This window comes from Callithrix jacchus, chromosome X (genome assembly GCF_049354715.1).
Source record: "Callithrix jacchus isolate 240 chromosome X, calJac240_pri, whole genome shotgun sequence".
NCBI classification, from domain to species: Eukaryota; Metazoa; Chordata; class Mammalia; order Primates; family Cebidae; genus Callithrix; species Callithrix jacchus.
This window is the reverse complement of record NC_133524.1, coordinates 131,952,998-131,972,302: the sequence shown is the minus strand read 5'-3', so window position 1 is coordinate 131,972,302 and position 19,305 is coordinate 131,952,998. Positions and strand designations below refer to the sequence as shown.

The 19,305-nt window shown below is 42.0% G+C and overlaps 1 protein-coding gene across 1 annotated transcript in view; it reads left to right on the top strand.

Annotated features, from left to right (window-relative positions):
• The window catches only part of LOC144581062 (uncharacterized), a 133,913-nt gene that overhangs the window by 73,930 nt on the left and 40,678 nt on the right, over positions 1 to 19,305 (top strand).

The following is a 19,305-nucleotide window of genomic DNA, read 5'->3' as shown; positions in this document are numbered from 1 at the left end:
TGGACGTTCTGGCTAGGGCCGTCAGTCAAGAGAAAGAAATAAAGGGTATTTAAATAGGAAGAGAGGACGTCAAATTGTCCCTGTTTGCAGATGACATGATTGTATATTTAGAAAACCCATTGTCTCAGCCCCAAATCTTCTTAAGCTGATAAGCAACTTCAGCAGTCTCAGTATACAAAATAAATGTGCAAAATTCGCAAGCATTCCTACACACCAATAATAGACAAACAGAGAGCCAAATCATGAGTGAACTCCCATTCACAATTGCTACAGAGAATAAAATACCTAGGAATACAACTAACAAGGGATGTGATGGACCTCTTCAAGAAGAACTACAAACCACTGCTCAAGGAAATAAGAGAGGACACAAACAGATGGAGAAACATTCCATGATCATGGTTAGGAAGAATCATACTGCCCAAAGTAATGTATAGATTCACTGTGATCCCCATCAAGCTACCAATGACTTTCTTTACAGAATTGGAAAAAACCACCTTAAACTTCATATGGAACCAAAAAAGAGCCCACATAGCTAAGTCAATCCTAAGCAAAAACAAAAGCAAAAAACAAAAAACTGGAGGCATCATGCTACCTGACTTCAAACTATATTACAAGGCTACTGTACTTAAAACAGTATGGTACTGGTACCAAAACAGAGATATACACCAATGGAACAGAACAGAGGTCAGAAACAATGCTACACAACTACAACCATCTGATCTTTGACAAACCAGACAGAAACAAGCAATGGGGAAACGTTTCCCTATTTAATGAATGGTGTTAGGAAAACTGGCTAGCCATATGCAGAAAGTTGAAACTGGATCCCTTCCTTACACCTTATACAAAAATTAACTCTAGATAGATTAAAGATTTAAACATGAGGCCTAACACCATAAAAACTCTAGAAAAAAACCTAGGCAATACCATTCAGGACATAGGCATGGACAAGGACTTCATGATTAAAACACCAAAAGCAATGGCAACAAAAGCCAAATTAGACAAATGGGATCTAATTAAACATAAGAGCTTCTGCACAGCAAAAGAAACTATCAATAGACTGAACCAGCAACCAATAGAATGGGAAGAAAATTTTGCAATCTACCCATCTGACAAAGGGCTAATATCCAGAACCTAAAGAGAACTTAACATTTACAAGAAAAAACCCAAACAACCTCATCAAAAAGTGGGCAAAGGTTATGAACAGACACTTTTCAAAAGAAGACTTATATGCAGCCAACGAACATATGAAAAAAACCTCATCATACCAGTCATTAGAGACACCACATTGAGATACCATCTCAGGCCAGTTAGAATGGCGATCATTAAAAAATCAGGAGACAACAGATGCTGGAGAGGATGTGGAGAAATAGGAATGCTTTTACACTGTTGGTGAGAGTGTAAATTAACTCCACCATTGTGGGAGACAGTGTGACAATTCCTTAAGCATCTAGAAATAGAAATACCATTTGACCCAGCAATCCCATTACTGTGTATATACCCAAAAGATTTAAATCACTATTATAAAGACACATGCACACATATGTTTATTCTGGCACTGTTCACAATAGCAAAGAATTGGAACCAACTCAAATGCCTATCAATGATAGATTGGGTAAAAAAAAATGTGGCACATACACACTATGGAATACAATGCAGCCATAAAAAAGGATGAGTTCATGTCCTTTTCAGGAACGTGGATGAAACTGGAGATCATCATTCTCAGCAAAGTGACACAAAAACAGAAAACCAAAGACCACATGTTCTCACTCATAAGTGGGTGTTGAACAATGAGAACACATGGACATAAGGAGGGGAACATCACATACTGGGGCCTGAGGGTGTGGGGGGCTAGGGGAAGAATAGCAGGGTGGGGGGGATTGGGGAGGGATAGCATTATGAGAAATATCTAATGTAGATGACGTGGCAATGGATGCAACAAATACCACCATGGCATGTGTATACCTATGCAACAAACCTGCACGATCCGCACATGTACCCCAGAACTTAAAGTATAATAAATAAATAAATAAGAAAATGTAAAACAATAAAATCATTACAGTGAATGAGAAAATTTAGTCAAGTTACTAGATATTATAAAAATGACTGGTATTTCTTTATAATTAATAGCAACAAATAATTAGAATATAAAATTTCAAATGTCATTAAAAACAGTACCCAAAACATCAAATGCATAGGAATAAATCTAATCAGAGGTTGCAGTGAGCCGAGATCACACCATTGCACTCCAGCTTGGGCAACAAGAGCAAAACTCCAAAAAAAAAAAAAAAGAAATAGAATGATGCTGGTAGATATACCCTATTAAATATGAGATTTCTCATAGAGTAACTAAAACAGTGTGATATTGGAGAAATGACTGGCAAATACACCAAGGGAAGAGGACACAGAAGCCAGACACAATCTGGAAATACAAAACAGCCAGATTTACCACAGAAGAGCTCCTGTAAAACACTGTGGAAATGACAGTGCTTTATAATAAATGCACTTCATAAATGCAGGGAAAATACAAATCTTGAATCTTACCTCATCCCACTCCAAAACATTATGGAAGATGGATAGACAATCTAGTAAACACTTAAGATATTATCTTGACAAGTATAGAATGGGCGAGGATGTTTTTAATGAGGGTAGAAAAACACTAGCCGTAAAGAATGAATTGTTTAATTAAACATAATTAAATGGAAAACTTCTATTCCTCAAAAGACACTATTAAGACAATGAGAAAACGAAGTATATTTGTAGATTACATATTGTATAGTATATAGGTTATACATATAAATTTATATTAATTACACACACCCTCACACACACACCATATATGTGCATACACACACATATACACACGCATATACGTATATGCGTGTGTATATGTGTATACACACATATATTGGACAACAACTGAGTGGGATCCAGAACATATCCAGAACCATAAATCAATTTTAAAAAACCAACATCCCAATAAAATTTGGGGGGGAAAGCTCAATATGCACTTCATAAGAGTCATACTCTAATATGACTTTAATAATCACATCAAATACACCCGAACTCTGACTTTACTCCATTCCATGAATATTTATTTGATATGAATGGCAGATCTAGAAGAATACTTAGAATATTATCATCATGGCATTGAGTGATGCAAAGATGTTCTTAAAATAAAAAAAAAGGACTAGCCCTAAATAATGTGCTGATTAATAAATTTAAGACAATCTGTTCATCCAAAACACATTTTTGAGATAGTCCGAAAGCAAAATAGATTTGTAGACGATACGAAAATTGCATATGTATTTATATATATATATATATATATATATATATATATATACACACGTATGTGCCTGTTTATAACTGAAATCCAGAATATATGTAAACTACAAATCCATTTTTAAAATACAAACATCTCAACAAAATTTGGGGAAAAAGACCTGAGAAGTAACTTCTGAAAAGACGTAGCTAAATGGCCAATGAACACATAAAAAGGCACTCCCCAAAAACTCAATAAATAGCTGGGCGCCATGGCTCAGGCTTGTAATCCCAACACTTTGGAAGGCTAAGGTAGGCGAATCACTTGAGCCCAGGAGTTGCAGACCAGCCTGGGCAACTTGGCGAAACCCTGTCTCTACCAAAAAATACAAAGATTCGGTGGGCTTGGTGGCATGCACTTGTAGTCCTAGCTACTTGGGAGACTGAGAAAATAGAATCGATTGAACCCAGGAGGTTGAGGTTGCAGTGAGCCGAGATCATGCCACTGCACTCCAGCCTGGGCGAAAGAGGTAGACCCCGTCTCAAAAGACAAAAATCAAGAAATAAAAGTATTTTTAAAAAATACAGTGCTCAATCTCATTAATCAGCAGAGAAATGCAAGTGTAAACATAAGGAGAGATCACTGCACACCCATCAGAATGGCTGGAATGAAAGACTAACTGGCTGCGCGGTGGCTCAGGCCTGTAATCCCAGCATGTTGGGAGGCCGAGGTGGGCCGATCACGAGGTCAGGATATCAAGACCATCCTGGCCAACATGGTGAAACCCTGTCTCTATGAAATACAAAATATTAGCCAGGTGTGGTGGCTTGCGCCTGTAGTCCCAGCTACTCCAGAGTCTGAGGCAGGGGAATCGCTTGAACCCGGGAGTTGGAAGTTGTAGTGGGCAGAGATCACACCACACCACTGTACCCCAGCCTGGGCGACAGAGTAAGACTCCGTCTCAAAAAAAAAAAAAAAAAAAAAAAAAACGAAAAGAAAAGAAAGAGAGAGAGAAGGAAAAAGGAGGGAGAGAGAGAAAGAAAGAAAGAAATAGAGAAAGAGAGAGAAAGAAAGACTAACTGTACAGGGATTGAGCCAATGTGGCACAGCTGGAACTTCTGAATATTTAACTCTGATTTCCACACAGACACCCAAGGCTGTGGCCCAAAGGTCAGACAGAACCCAAAATAAGAGGTCCTTCAGGACTGAAATCAACCAACGGAGGAAAAGCACCCCACCCCAGGGTGAGGCAGAGCTCCCAAGGTCAGGTAGCCTCCCTCATGGCTGACACGGAGCTCCCCGAGTCCCACCATAGACTTAGATAATCCAAGGGATAGCACCCCCCTGCCCCCATGGCACCGGGAGACAGCACCCACGGATAATAATTTTAAAACCCGGCACCAAGAGAAAGCATCCGGCAAGCGTCCCTACTGGGGATAAACAGATCCACAGAAAAGCCAACACATCCTAGTTGAGAGCGAGCAACAACCAAGGACAAATGCACCCCACGGTCAAAAACAACACCCAAAGAAGAGTCCCTCACGTGCTGAGATAAAGCCCCTGATTGAGAGTGACCCCACAGGGTGACAATCACACGTCTGGGGCACAGCCACCCCAACCCAGCTCCTGAGCGCAGAGTCCCCAAGACAGAGTACCCACTCAGGGCTGCGACCGCAGAAACACCAGCCGCCCCTGAGGCTGACACAGGTAACCAAGGCAGGGTCCCCACCCCCGGGCTCACATCATTTCAACAGGAAAAGTCCCTCATATTACCGAAAGGAAGCCCCCAAGAAAAGGCCCGGCCCCACCACATAGCAGAGACGAGGTGGCCAGGGAAAACTCCCCCATGACTGACACAGGCGCCATGGCAGTGTCCCCAGAGTGGAACCACATCACCCAGGGAGCCCGTACCACACACCCAATGGAGAGCACCCCAGAAAAGACACTTTCTGAAGACTGACCTTGCCAGAGAAGCTGCGGCGGCACCTCACAAAATGGCAGTGACGTTGTGGTGCCTCCCCCTGGTGGAACTTTCTAGAAACCTGCCTTCTGGGAGTTGTGGGAAATGTGCCCCCTAAGGCACTTGTGAGTGATGCGCATGGGTCTCACCAGAAGCACCGATCCAGTAGGGGATGGAAGAGAAGCTGCCGGCCACTGCATGCCCTGCGCCAGCCAAACACTGGGAAACTGGGGGCGCCAGGGCCCCGAGGTGAAGCCTTGTGCTCAGCAGGACCGCGTGCACCAGACAGCGCAGCCCTCCCCTTCTCTTACTCTGGCGCCCTCTACAGGCGGCATTCAGTAACAACCGCACAGCCGTCATAGGGAGAGGAACGCAGAACCACTTTCTCATACAGCGGGTTGAAATCGCTTGGGTAACATAGCCAGATCCTGGCTTTACAAAACAACCAGCCAACCAAAAAGAAAAAGAAAACACAAAAATTAGGTGGGCGTGGTGGCACGCAGCTGTGGCCCCAATTACTCAGGAAGTTAACATGGGAGGATCACTTGAACCCAGGAGGCAGAGGTTGCAGTGAGGCGAGATCATCCCACTGCACTCCATCTTGGGCGACAGACCCAAACCCTGTCTCAAAAACAATAGGGTGAATTTGTAGCTGACAACCAGTAAGTTGATGTCTGGCACACCATATAAATAAAAAAAGAAGAAATGCATGTCATCATCGCTTTTAAAGCAGAAACCATGGTAAAATGCAACAACCTATTCATGAGAAAAAAACGTAAACACATGTAAGAAAGGTCTCTATCATTCAGTATGATACTAGGTGTGGGTCTATCAGAAATCCACTGCACGCATTATTCCTAGGGGAGAAACCTTAGATACATTCTATGTAAAACCCAAACAGGACAGAATTGCCTACTGCCATCATTTCTGTGCAACGCTGCCCTGCAGGAATTCCTAGCTTACACCTGAAGACGGCGGATGGGGTATTCACACAGAGCCAGCTATCAGTTAATTAAACACAAGCTCTGTCCCCCGCACTGGGGTTCCACATCCTCGCCTGGTAGCTGCAGCTCAGACTAGGTGCCACCAGGGCTCAGTGTTGCCTCAGCACCCGGGTCTGACCCAGGAAAAGCCCTACCTGAGCTCCACCGCAGGCCGTTTTTTTTCCCTGTGCCATGAGCTGCCTTGCTTCCTGGGCACACTCATCTCTCCACAGCCAGGGGCCTGCAAGACCCAGCCACGCAGCCTGAGCCCACTCCAGCAGTGAATGGCTGGGATGGGCTTTTGCAGATGGCATATCCCTATCTCAGTTATCCCTGAGTTGTCCCTGTGGATAGGCTTGCCACACTCAGTTGAGTCCTTTAAAAGCAGACAGGATGGGCACAGTGTTTCATGCCTGTAATCTCAGTGCTTTGGGAGGGTGGGGCGGGTGGACCTCTTGAGTCCAGGAGTTCGAGACCAGCCTGGCCAACATAGTGAAACCCTGTCACCAAACACAATTTTTTAAAAATTAGGTGGGTGTCGCAGTGCATGCCTGTAGTCCCAGCTACTTGGGAGGCTGAGGCGAGAAGATCACTTGAACCCAGCAATCTGAGGCTCTGCACTCCAACCTGGGAGACAGAGTGAGACCCTAACCCTAACCCTAACCCTAACCCTAACCCTAACCCTAACCCTAACCCTAACCCTAATGAACGAACAACACTGCCACCCCACCCATACCCCAACTAAAACAAATAAAAGCAGACAGATTTCTCTACCAGAGAGCACAAAAAGAAGCATAAGATAGTCAAAGGACAAGAAGGCTTTGACTGGGCTTTACTGTTTTGAAGATGCAGGAATACATGATGAGGCTATGCTGGAGAGCCTAGGAGTTGAGAGTGGCCCCTGGCTGTCACCCAGCAAAGAAACTGGGGCCTCATTTCTACAACCCTAGACACAGGAATAGATCATCAATGTCCTCAGTCATTATGGAAATGGAAATCAAATCCACAAGGAGATCCTACTTCACCTCACTGGGGTAACTATTAACAAGTACTCAACAAGTGTTGTAGAGGATGTGGAGAAATTAGAACCCTCCACCGTTGCTGCTGAGAATGTAAAATGGTGCAGCATCTTTGAAAAATAGTCTGGCATTTCATCAAAGATTTAATAACAAAATTTCCAGATGATCTGGAAATTCCACTTCTAGCAAAATATCCAAGAGAAATACAAGCATATATCCACAGAAGAACTTGCACGCAAATATTTGAAGCCACATCCAATATTATATGGTGTCCAACTTCATACCCCAGCCTTAAGAACTGTTTTCACACGTTTACCCCCGACTACTAGATAAACTGTGTATTGGAAAAATTATACAGTTGTTTTGGTGAGTATCATGCCTCCTGACAGGGCTCAGTTTTTAACTCACTGTTTGCCAGCAGGAGCTTAAATTTAAGTATAGGTTAAGAAGCAAAGGAGGGTGGTGGTGGTACCTCCAGAGGAGGAGCAGCAGTGCCCTTCAAGGCAACAATCTCAGGTGAGACACTTCCAGGCACTTTGGGCAAAGGAGAACCTCAGGCAGGAGGAGCAGGAGGGCGGCTTCTGCTGGCAAAGACACTGGCGGAATTTAGGGATTTGCAATGGACTGAATGTTTGTGTCCCCCGCCACATTCATTTGTTGAAATCCTGACTCCTATTGTGATGTTATGAGGAGGTGGAGCCACTGGAAGGTGATTAAGCCATGAGGGTGGAGCCCTAATACATGAGAATAGAGTGCCCTCGCCAGAACCTGACCATGCTGGCACCCTGATCTCAGACTTCCAACCTCTAGAAATGTGAGAAATACAATTTCTGTTGTTTATAAGCTACCTAGTCTATGGTATTTTATTATGGCAGCCCTAACTGACTAAAACATGGTTCGAGGTGCCCAGATTGATTGGCAAAAACCTCTATGTTTCTATTCCAGTTTTCAGTATCTGATTTCTCCCTATTAGTGCCCTAATATTAACAGAAAATGTTGCGAATTCAATTTGTGTTGTAATTTAGCTACTCGCAGGAGTAGACTTTGGATTTTATTTTCCCAAATCTTGGCCGGGTGACTATAGGAGATAGCAGTTTTTTTCAGGCCAGTCATAGATGTTTTCAGGTCCTTCATTCAGATCTTGAGCAAAAACTTTAACAGCTTCTTTGTGTTCTACAGTACGTTCAAAACAAGAGATCGACCCCTTAATATTCCTTACTTTGACCAAACTATTCTAAGATAATAAAGCACAAGTAAGACGATTAGGCCAAGACCAGTGGCTCACGTCTGTAATCTCAGCACTTTGGGAGGCTGAGGCAGGAGTATTGCTGGAGCCCAGGAGATGGAGACCAGACAAATATATATGTATGTTATGAGGAGGTGGAACCATTGCAAGGTGATTAAGTCATGAGGGTGGAGGGTGACTACATATATGTAGCCACCCAGACACTTGTCTTTTATAGGCTCTTGATTATAGGACTCTAAAGATGTGCATTTGAGTAATTCTTTTCCTATTTCTTACCGTGTACTACCAGGGATCATTTTGCTACTGAAAACAGGATCATTAAAGCCTCTAAATTTAATCAGAATAAAGACACATTCCAGGAAACCCAGAATTAATTCAAGGAAGGTGCCATTAAGATTTCCTCTGGAAGCACTCTCAATGTTCAAATCTGTATCAGCCAGCCTTCCACAAAAAGGCAGAACTAATGAGATATTTTAAAGTGTGTGTGTGTGTATATACACACTTTAAAATCTCTCCATACACACACACACACACACTTTAAAATACACACACGCACTTTGAAATTTCCCATTATACATGTAATATATATTATACCCATGTGTGTGCATGTTGGCGGGATATCTGTATATACACACACACTTTATAATCTCCCTTTATGCATATAATGCACATTATACACATTAAACATATAAAACCCCCACCATATATACGCATATATATATATATATATATATATATATATATATATATATATGCATTTGTGTGTGGGGGGTGTATCCAATCTATATAATGAAGGTAGTTCTTAGATAGAATTGGCCTGATACAATAATTTGGAGCTGCAGCAGCAGTCCCTGTAAGGCTGTTGTCTCTAGATATGACTTGCACAGTTTATGCTTTTTTATTTTTTGAGACAGAGTTGTGCTTTGTTGCCCAGGTTAGAGTGTGGTAGCATGATCTCAAGTCACTGCAGCCTCTGCCTCCACCCGGATCAAGCAATCCTCGTGCCTCAGCGTCACAAGCAGCTTGGATTATAGGTGTGTACCATCATGCTGCTAATTTTTGTATTTTTAGTAGAAATGGGGATTTTCCATGTTGGCCAGGCTGGTCTTGAAACCTGGCCTCAAGTGATCCGCCCATCTCAGCCTCCCAAAGTGCTGGGATTATTAGCGTGAGCCACTGCGCCCAGACCATTCTATGCTCTTAAAGCATAAAAAGAGCAAAATATTGTGTGTTTTTTCCTTTCATGTTTTACAACGGTTTAAATTAACTCCTGGGCTCGAGCAATCCTCCTGCCTCAGCCTCCCAAAGTGCTGGGATTACAAGCATCAGCCACCACATCACCCAGCTTAGTTGTCTTTCTTGTGCTTTGTTATTCCTCCATAGAAAAGTAAATCGTACTATTTTATTTAAGAATATTAAGATAAGAACATAATTTAGACTTAAAAACTGCACTCAGTGTCAACAGTGCTATTTGTTCATGCTTGAATAGGAAATACGGACCTTAACAGCAACGAAATTTTTTAAAATGGATTTCAAGACAGGCCGTGTGTACTAGTTATCAGCATAAAGTAAAACTACACAACTCTATAAGCAGGTGATACAATGAGGTTTAATAAAGGCAGTGGATAGATACACAGATGATTGATTTGTTAAAAAGAATTGGTCTTATGCAATTGTGAAAGGTGGTAACGTCGTCTCTATAAGGCTTTTGTCATCTCTACTGAGGATGGCGACATAACAAACAGGCTGAAACCCACAAACATGATCTGGAACATTATGAGCAGATGGAGATACATGTTCACTTTTATTGCCTCTGATCTTGGTGACGAGGGTGTCCTGCAGAAGCCAGGAAGAGCTGTTTGTGACAGAGCTAAACACATACATCTGGCCCAGAAGATAGAGAAGGTGAAAAAGCATCCATGAGAAGGAAGATAAATTGCAGGTCTGGCTGCAGCTTCATACAAACAAGGTGAATCAAGAGAGTAGCAACAATGTGTGTGAGCTACAAAGGGCTGCTGCTTCCCATCCACTGCCCTGCACAATGCTCAGAGAACCTCAACGGAGAACACCAGATGCTTCACAGAAAGAGGATTGTTGCTAATATAATTCTGCCTAGCCAAGTTGACAAATTACACGTGATACCCCTGTCACTTTGGTATCCATGCACATCTCCTTATGCCATTCTTAATCTCTACATAGAGGTAATAACAAATCACAATTCTCCCTAACGTGGTACAACTCTCCCACCTGCAACCTGTAGGACGCTAAAGTCCTACATTATTCTTAAATCTTGTTAAAATTTCTGCTACCTAATTCACACTGTGCCTTTAATGTCCTGTACCTTAAATACTGAAAAATAAAGTTAACTTAATAGCACATCTTGTGCTAGGAGATCAGGGGATGAGACGAAAGGGGGTCAAAACCAAAACTATTTAGTATATATATGCATATATATATATACACACACACACACATACATATACACACACATATATAAAATAAAGCATATATGACACATATTAATATAATGCAAATGAATTAATATTAATAAGGAAAAGATACTCTTTACTCTGAAACAAAAACAGAAACAAAGACTTATGATAGTCCTTGTTTCTGCCTGTGGTCATGTAGTCACTCCTCCCACTACCCATTTCATACTCCCTTTCTCCTCAGCAAGCACCTTCCCTGGCGACAGACATTTTCCTAGTGGGGTGACTCAAACCTCCATTCTTGAGGTTCATGGCCATAGGCAGTCCTGACTGAATTAGGCTGTTGTAGTTTCCATTGACTTTCATCGCTGGACACAGGAGTACTAAGAGGTGCTCGGTAGGATCTTCTGAATTTCAGACATATCCCTCCTTAATCCCATGATGATTGAAGGGTTGTGCCTCAATCAACTTGCAGACTAGACTAGTTTATAGACCTAAAACCTCATGAATTAAGACAAGGCCTCTTGGGCTGGGCGCGGTGGCTCAAGCCTGTAATCCCAGCACTTTGGGAGGCTGAGGCAGGTGGATCACGAGGTCAAGAGATCGAGACCATCTAGGTCAACATGGTGAAACCCTGTCTCTACTAAACATACAAAAAATTAGCTGGGCATGGAGGTGCGTGCCTGTAATCCCAACTACTCAAGAGGCTGAGGCAGGAGAATTGCCTGAACCCAGGAGGCGGAGGTTGCAATGAGCCAAGATTGCACCAATGCACTCCAGCCTGGGTAACAAGAGCGAAACTCCGTCTCAAAAAAAAAAAAAAAAAAAAACAAGAAACACAAGGCCTCTTGAGGAGGGAGCTTTCTAGACTCAAAAAGTTTTATAAATCGTTCTATTATAGCAACACGTGCACATGTATGTTTATTGTGGCAATGTTCACAATGGCAAAGACTTGGAACCAACCCAAATGCCCATCAATGATAGACTGGATAAAGAAAATGTGGCACATATACACCATGGAATACTATGCATCCATAAAAAGGATGAGTTCATGTCCTTTGCAGGGACATGGATAAAATTGGAAACCATCATTCCCAGCAAGCTGACACAAGAACAGAAAACCGAACACCGCATGTTCTCACTCATAAGTGGGTGTTGAACAACGAGGACACATGGACACAGGGAGGGAAATATCACACACCAGGGCCTATCAGGGGGTAGGGGGCTAGGGGAGCGATGGCAGAGGGTGGGGGCATAAGAGAAGGATAGCATTGGGAGAAATATCTAATGTAGATGACAGGTGATGGATGCAGCAAACCACCATGGCATGTGTATACCTATGTAACAAACCTGCATGCTCTGCACAAGAACCCCAGAACTTCAAGTATAATTTTAAAAAGTTTATACCATTACCCTTTCTCACATTCTTACTCTAAGAAGGCCCATAGCCCTTCACTAAGGAAGGTTAAAGTATATGGGAAAGAGAAATTACTAGATTTCTCAATGATTACAGCACCCCACTTCTGAATTGACACGAATTTCTTGAAGACACAAACATCATTCTGACCCTTTTGAAACATATTTGATTTATTAGTGACCCTTGATCATGGATGCCAAATTATAATGCTACTTAGAGAAGCCTGTCTTATCCTAGGTGCTTTCTGACCCACCAAGTTACAGCAATGGATATGCATAGAAGCACCCCATTATTAAATGGAAGTGGTATGTAGAAGATCAAGCAGGTCCTCAAGGCGAAAGTAAGTTCCATGATGAAGTGACCAAAATGCCTCATGGATCGTAATCCTGGGACACAACTTTCTCCATCTACCATTGGGAGAATTATAAACCGGTCTCCATCAATTTCACTCTCTTAGGATGTTACGTAGCATGACAAAAGCGATTTTGCAGATGTAATTAAGGTTACTTATCTGTTAGTCTAAATATTGAGGAATTCTCTAGGTTGGCCTAACCTACACACATGAGCCCTTAAAAGCAGAGCTTTTTCTCCAGCTGGTAGCATAAGAGGATGAGATAGTTACGAAGAATGGGGAGAATTTGACATGCTGATGCTGGCTTGAAGTTAGGGAAGGGACCACATGAAAACACCTGATGAGCATCTTTATGAGTTGAGAGTGAGCCCAAGCTCACAGCCTGCCAGAATCAAGGATTTCGGTTCTGCGCAGCAGCAAGGAATTGGATTCTGTCAATAATCTGAATGGATTTGGAATTGCATTCCACCCCTTATGTTTTAGATGAGAACACTGACGCACAAAATTTTGATTTTGGGCTTTTGAGATCTGAAGTAGAGAACAAAGTCAAGACCTCCCAGATTTCTGAACTGCAGAGCTGTGAGATAATAAATATAATAATTTGGTGTTGCTTTCAGCCATTAAGTTTGGTGTAGTTTGTCACAGGGCAATAAAACTAATACATTCTCTCAATCTGTACCTATATACCCATGGGGAGTACACTATAACCAGCTGCTTGAAGAAACAGTACCTCAGGGCTAGTTTACCAATAGAGGTGAATGATATGCAGGCACCACCTATATTAGTTTTCATACAGGGAAAAAAGAGAGAGAACATAAATTAATTACAATATTATTTGTTGGGTTTATAGTTAGGTTAAAATTTAACATATAGGAAAAGACAACTGGAATCATGGAGGAAAGACCAGTGAAAATACACTCCTTCATTTAAAAAAAAGTGTCAAATATTGTCAACATAAAGATTATTCGAATTCCGGGAATTAACCATAGACTTCCAACAATCTGAAGACTATTTATTCAAGAAAAATGGCTAAATCACACTACAAACCATAAGCTTTGTGGTGTTTTAACTTGCACTATTCCCACATGCTCCTCCGTTGCTCCACGGTAGCCTTGAAACAAACATCATCACAACTCCGATAGCTCTGAATACCAGCAAACTATCAGCCACTGCAGAGGGCTACTGGTTGGAGTTCTCCTAAAATCTCTATTTCCAGGCAATCATCACTATTTATACTGATATTGTTATTATTTTGAGACAGGCTCTCCCTCTGTCTCCAAGGCTGAATGGCAGTGGTGCAATCATGGCTCACTCCACCTCGACGTTGTGGGTTCAAGTGATCCTCCTGCCTCATCCACCTGAGTAGCTTAAACTACAGGCATGAGCCACTGCAGCCAGCCTAATCACCATTATTTAGCGTGCCAGAGCTTTTGGGCAGGCACCCCAGGACTCAAGATAAGGGCAGCCACCAGAGCCACCTCCAACTGCCACAGTCCAAGGCAATGGCTGGGTGGCTGTCCATTCTACCAAGGTTCTTTCCTTTCAGCATTAGTTGGTAGTACCCCAAAGAGTTTCCAGGGAATGACCCCAGACATTTCCTAAGGTACCTGAAGAAGAATGCAGCGTTGAAGATGGGGTGCTTGACGCTAAGAATCCCGACTCCTTTGGCCATATCAAATGACTTTGATGTTGTAATTTGCATTTGTGTGGGAAAGGGTCAAAATACTTCAGGGGTAGACTGGCAGTCGATTTTTCTAGAGAACAATCACTACTTTACCTCATACTTCTACCTTAAAAAAGATGTGGCTATCAGAGTGGCAAGAGTTCCCTGAATGTGATGTTCTCTTTCTAAGGACTTAGATTGCCACCTGCAGTTTCTACAGCACTGCTGATGAAGTACATATAAAAACTTGGAAAAGAAAGGAAATTAGTATATGGAAGAGGTATCTGTACCCCCATGTGTGTTGCAGCATTATTCGTAGTAACTAAGACTTGGAAGCAGCCTAAATGTCTTCCAACAGATGAATGGATAAAGAAAATGTGGTACATATACACAATGGAGTACTACTATTCAGCCATTAAAAAGTATGAGATCCCATCATTCGCAACAACATGGATGGGACTGGAGGTCATTACGTTAAGTGAAATAAACCAGGCAAAGAAAGACAAACTTCACATTTTCTCACTCCTTTGTGGAAGCTAAAAATTAAAGCCACTTAACTCATGGAGATAGAGCGTAGAAGGATGGTTACCTGATGCAGAGAAGAGCAATGCGGGTATTGGGGGAAGTGGGGATGGCTCGTGGGTACAAAAATATAGTTAAGTAGAATGAATAAGATGTAGCATTTGATAGCACAACAGGGTGACCCACAGTCACTAATTTATTGTATATTTTAAAATCACTAAAAGAGTTTAATTGGATTGTTTGTAACACAAAGAAAGGATAAATGGTTGAGGTGATGGAAACCCTATTTAGCCTGACATGATTATTACACATTGTGTGCTTTATCAAAGTATCTCATGTAATCCATAAATATATGCACCTACTATGTACTGACAAAAACTAAAAATGAAAAAACCCTGGAAATCCACAGAACACAATATGGGTCTAGCCTTCACCTGGGATGCCAATTAGAAGTGGATTGAATGCAATTGGATGCACAGACATTTTCTCTTCTGCTGGTGATTATAACTAGGACTGAACTCTTCAATATTTGTACCTTGGCTTCCAAAATTCTGGAAACGCTAGTTCCTCAAGTTCCTAGGGTTATTCATTCTGGAGACTCTAGTATGCACTGCAAGAAAACCTGCAGGCCATCTACTGGAGTGCCCAATGGAGCCACTCTTCAATAACAAGTGCTACACGTTTCCAAAAACTCTAAATATCAGTGAAAAGTTTACGATGGCAGCCATTTCGCCACCCAGGACAATTGGAGAATGGCAGATATTAGGGATCATTAACTCTGTCAAAGCTGTAGAAGACCTCAGTGAAGAATCACAGTTACAGAACCAAGAGTCACGGCCTTCTATTTTGGATGTTTGTACAACAAAGAGGATATACAATTAATCAAAGGGTCGAGGAACAGGTTTCTGCTTTAATACAAACAAACTAACATAGAAACCTGTAAAGGTGTCCAAGTATAGTAATCCTTTTCATGTATATCTGGTTACAATTTAAAACTGAAGCTTTTTTAAACGTTTAAAAATCATAGATGAGGAGGGGTACATGTACAGCTTTCTCACATGGGTATAATTGCACAATGCTGGGGTTTGGGCTTCTAGCGAACCCATCACTCAAATAGTGAACAGAGAATAGGTAGTTTTTCAACCCTCTGACCTGCTCCCTCCCTCCCCTCCTCCTTCCTTTTGGAGCCCTCAGAATCAATGGTTTCTAGCTTTATGTTCATGCCTACCTACTGTTTAGTTCCCACATATGAATGAGAACATGCAGTATCTCATTTTTTGCCAGACACATTGGCTCACGCCTGTAATCCCAGGATTTGGGAGGCAGAAGTGGGCAGATCACTTGAGGTCAGGAGTTCCAGACAAGGCTGGCCAACATGGCAAAACCCTGTCTCTAACAAAACTACAAAAATTAGCCAGGGCCCGGCATGGTGACATGCACCTGCAGCCCTAGCACTTTGGGAAGCTGAGGTGGGTGGATCACTTGAGGTCAGGAGTTGGAGACCAGCCTGGGCAACATGGTGAAACCCTGTCTCTACTAAGAAATACAAACAGGCCAGGCGCTGTGGCTCACGCCTGTAATCCCAGCACTTTGGGAGGCTGAGGTGGGAAGATCACGAGGTCAGGAGTTCGAGACCAGCCTGGCCAACATAGTGAAAACCCTTCTCTACTAAAAATACCAAAATTAGCCAGGCATGTGGTATACACCTACAGTCCCAGCTACTAGAGTGGCTGAAGCAGGAGAAGCACTTGAACCCAGCAGGCGGAGCTTGTGGTGAGCCAAGATCCCGCCACTGCACTCTAGCCTGGGCAACAGAGTGAGACTCTATCTCAAAAATTAAAAAAAAACAAAAGAAATACAAATAATTAGCCAGGTGTGATAGTGTGTGCCTATAGCAGCTACACAGGAGGCTGAGGCAGGAGAATTGCTTGAACCCAGAAGGTGGAGGTTGCAGTGAGCCGAGATTGCACCATAAACTTAATCAAATTGTTGTTCCAATGGCAGTTGCTACACTATAGGTGGTTGTGTCGCTTCAGCAACTGTAACATCCATGGGAACCTGATATATAATATTGGACAGGTGAATGTTTTATTTTCTTTAAGTAATTGTTACAAACAAGAGTTTGAGTTCAGCTAGGAAGGACAGCAATGTACTATGACCTCCTATTTCAAGCTTCTATCAACTCTCTAGGCTTACATCCTAAACGAGTCCTTAGGGACCTTGGCCACCATTCCCTTACACCAGATGTGACACCATTCTTTGAACTGATGACATTATGCTGACTGAACAGGAGGCACCAACTAATCCAGACACATTAGCAACACACTTGAAAGACATTATGTGTGAAATAATTCCCACACAAAATCAGGGGCCTTCTGAGAGAGATCCAAGATGGCTGATCAGTAACAGCTTGGGATTGTAGCTCCTAGTGAAAGTGCAGAGAACGAGAGGACGCCACATTTTCAGATGAATTTTTGTCACTCACGGACCAGAAAATTCCCAGCAGAGGACCCCCACGGGTCACCAGTGCGACTCTTGCGGCCAGCGCGGCGGCGGCTCTTGGTGCAGAGTAAACGGGACTGGTTCCCCTTCTGACCGACATTTGGAGCTCCAGGAAGGCAGAGTCGCCTATTACAACCTCAAGAAGGAAGCCAGACCGGAGTTTCCCGGGCAGAAGAGCACCATCAGTCTTAACGCCGCTGTTTTGGCTGGTGCAGTGGGTTGCTCAGATTCCGGCGCTGGGAATCAATAAATTGGACGTCCACTCAGAAACCTAATTAGAAAGGCGGTAATTGCAAAGATGACAGATGGATAAATTTATAACGAAGGGAAGAAACCAGCCTAAAAAGGCTGAGAATACCCAAAATCAGAATGCCGCCTCTCCCTCTACAGGGGATTACAGTTCCTCATCAGCAATGGAACAAGACCTGAGGGAGAAAGACTGTGTTCCATTAACAGAAGTAGGCTTCAGAAGGTGGATGATAAGAAACTTCTGGGAGTTAAAAGAACTTGTTCATACCCAATGTAAAGAAACTAAGAACTTTGAAAACAGATTATGAAAAAATGCTAACAAGAATAGACAATATAGAGAGGACTATAAATGAATTAACAGAGTTGAAAAACACAACAAGAGAACTTCACAAAATATGCACAAGTTTTAATAGCCAAATTGACCAAGCAGAAGAAAGGATATCAGAGGTTGAAGACGAACTTAATGAAATAAAACGAGAAGACAAGAATAGAGAAAAAAAGGGTAAAAAGGAATGAGCAAAGTCTTCAAGAAATATGGGACTATGTGAAAAGACCTTATCTACATTTGATAGGTGTACCTGAATCTGACAAAGAGAATGAATCCAAGCTGGAAAATACTCTTCAGAATATTATTCAGGAAAACTTTCCCAACCTAGCAAGGCAGGGCAATATTCAACTCCAGGTAATACAGAGAACACCACAAATATATTCCTCAAGAAGAGCAACCCCAAGGCACATAATCGTTAGATTCACCAGGGTTGAAATGAAGGAGAAAATACTAAGGGCAGCCATAGAGAAAGGTCAGGTTACCCACAAATGAAAGCCTAGCAGACTTACAGCAGATCTCTCAGCAGAAACCCTACAAGCCAGAAGAGAGTGGGGGCCAATATTCAACATCCTTAAAGGAAAGAACTTTCAGCCCAGAATTTCATATCCAGCCAAACTAAGCTTCACAACTGAAGGAAAAATAAATTTTTTTATGAACAAGCAAGTACTCAGATTTTATTACCACCAGGCCTGCTTTACAAGAGCTTCTGAAAGAAGCATTACACATAGAAAGGAACAACCAGTATTAGCCTTTCCAAAAATATACCAAAAAGTAAAGAGCATCAACATAATGAAGAATTTACATCAACAAATGGACAAAACAGCCAGCTAACATCAAATGGCAGTAATCCTAAATTTAAATCGACTAAATCCCCCAATCAAAAGATACAGCCAAAACCCAACGGTATGCTGCATCCAGACCCATTTCACATGCAAGGATACACAAAGATTCAAAACAAAGGGATGGAGAAAGATTTACCAACCAAATGAAGAGCAAAAATAAATGAATAATAAAAAGCAGGAGTTGCAATTCTCGCCTTTGATAAAATAGATTTTAAAGCAACAAAGATATAATGGTAAAAGGATCAATGTAACAAGAAGAGCTAACGATCCTAAATATATACGTACCCAATACAGGAACACCCAGACACATAAGACCTATAAAGAGACTTAGACTCCCTAGACTCCCACACAATAAAAGTAGGAGACTTCAACATCAATATTAGATAGATCAATAAGACAGAAAATTAATAAGGATATCCAAGACTTGAACACAGATCCGGAACAAGTAAACTTCATAAACATTTATAGAACTCTCCACTTTAAATACACAAAATATACAATTCTTATCCGTATCACATCACACCTACTCAT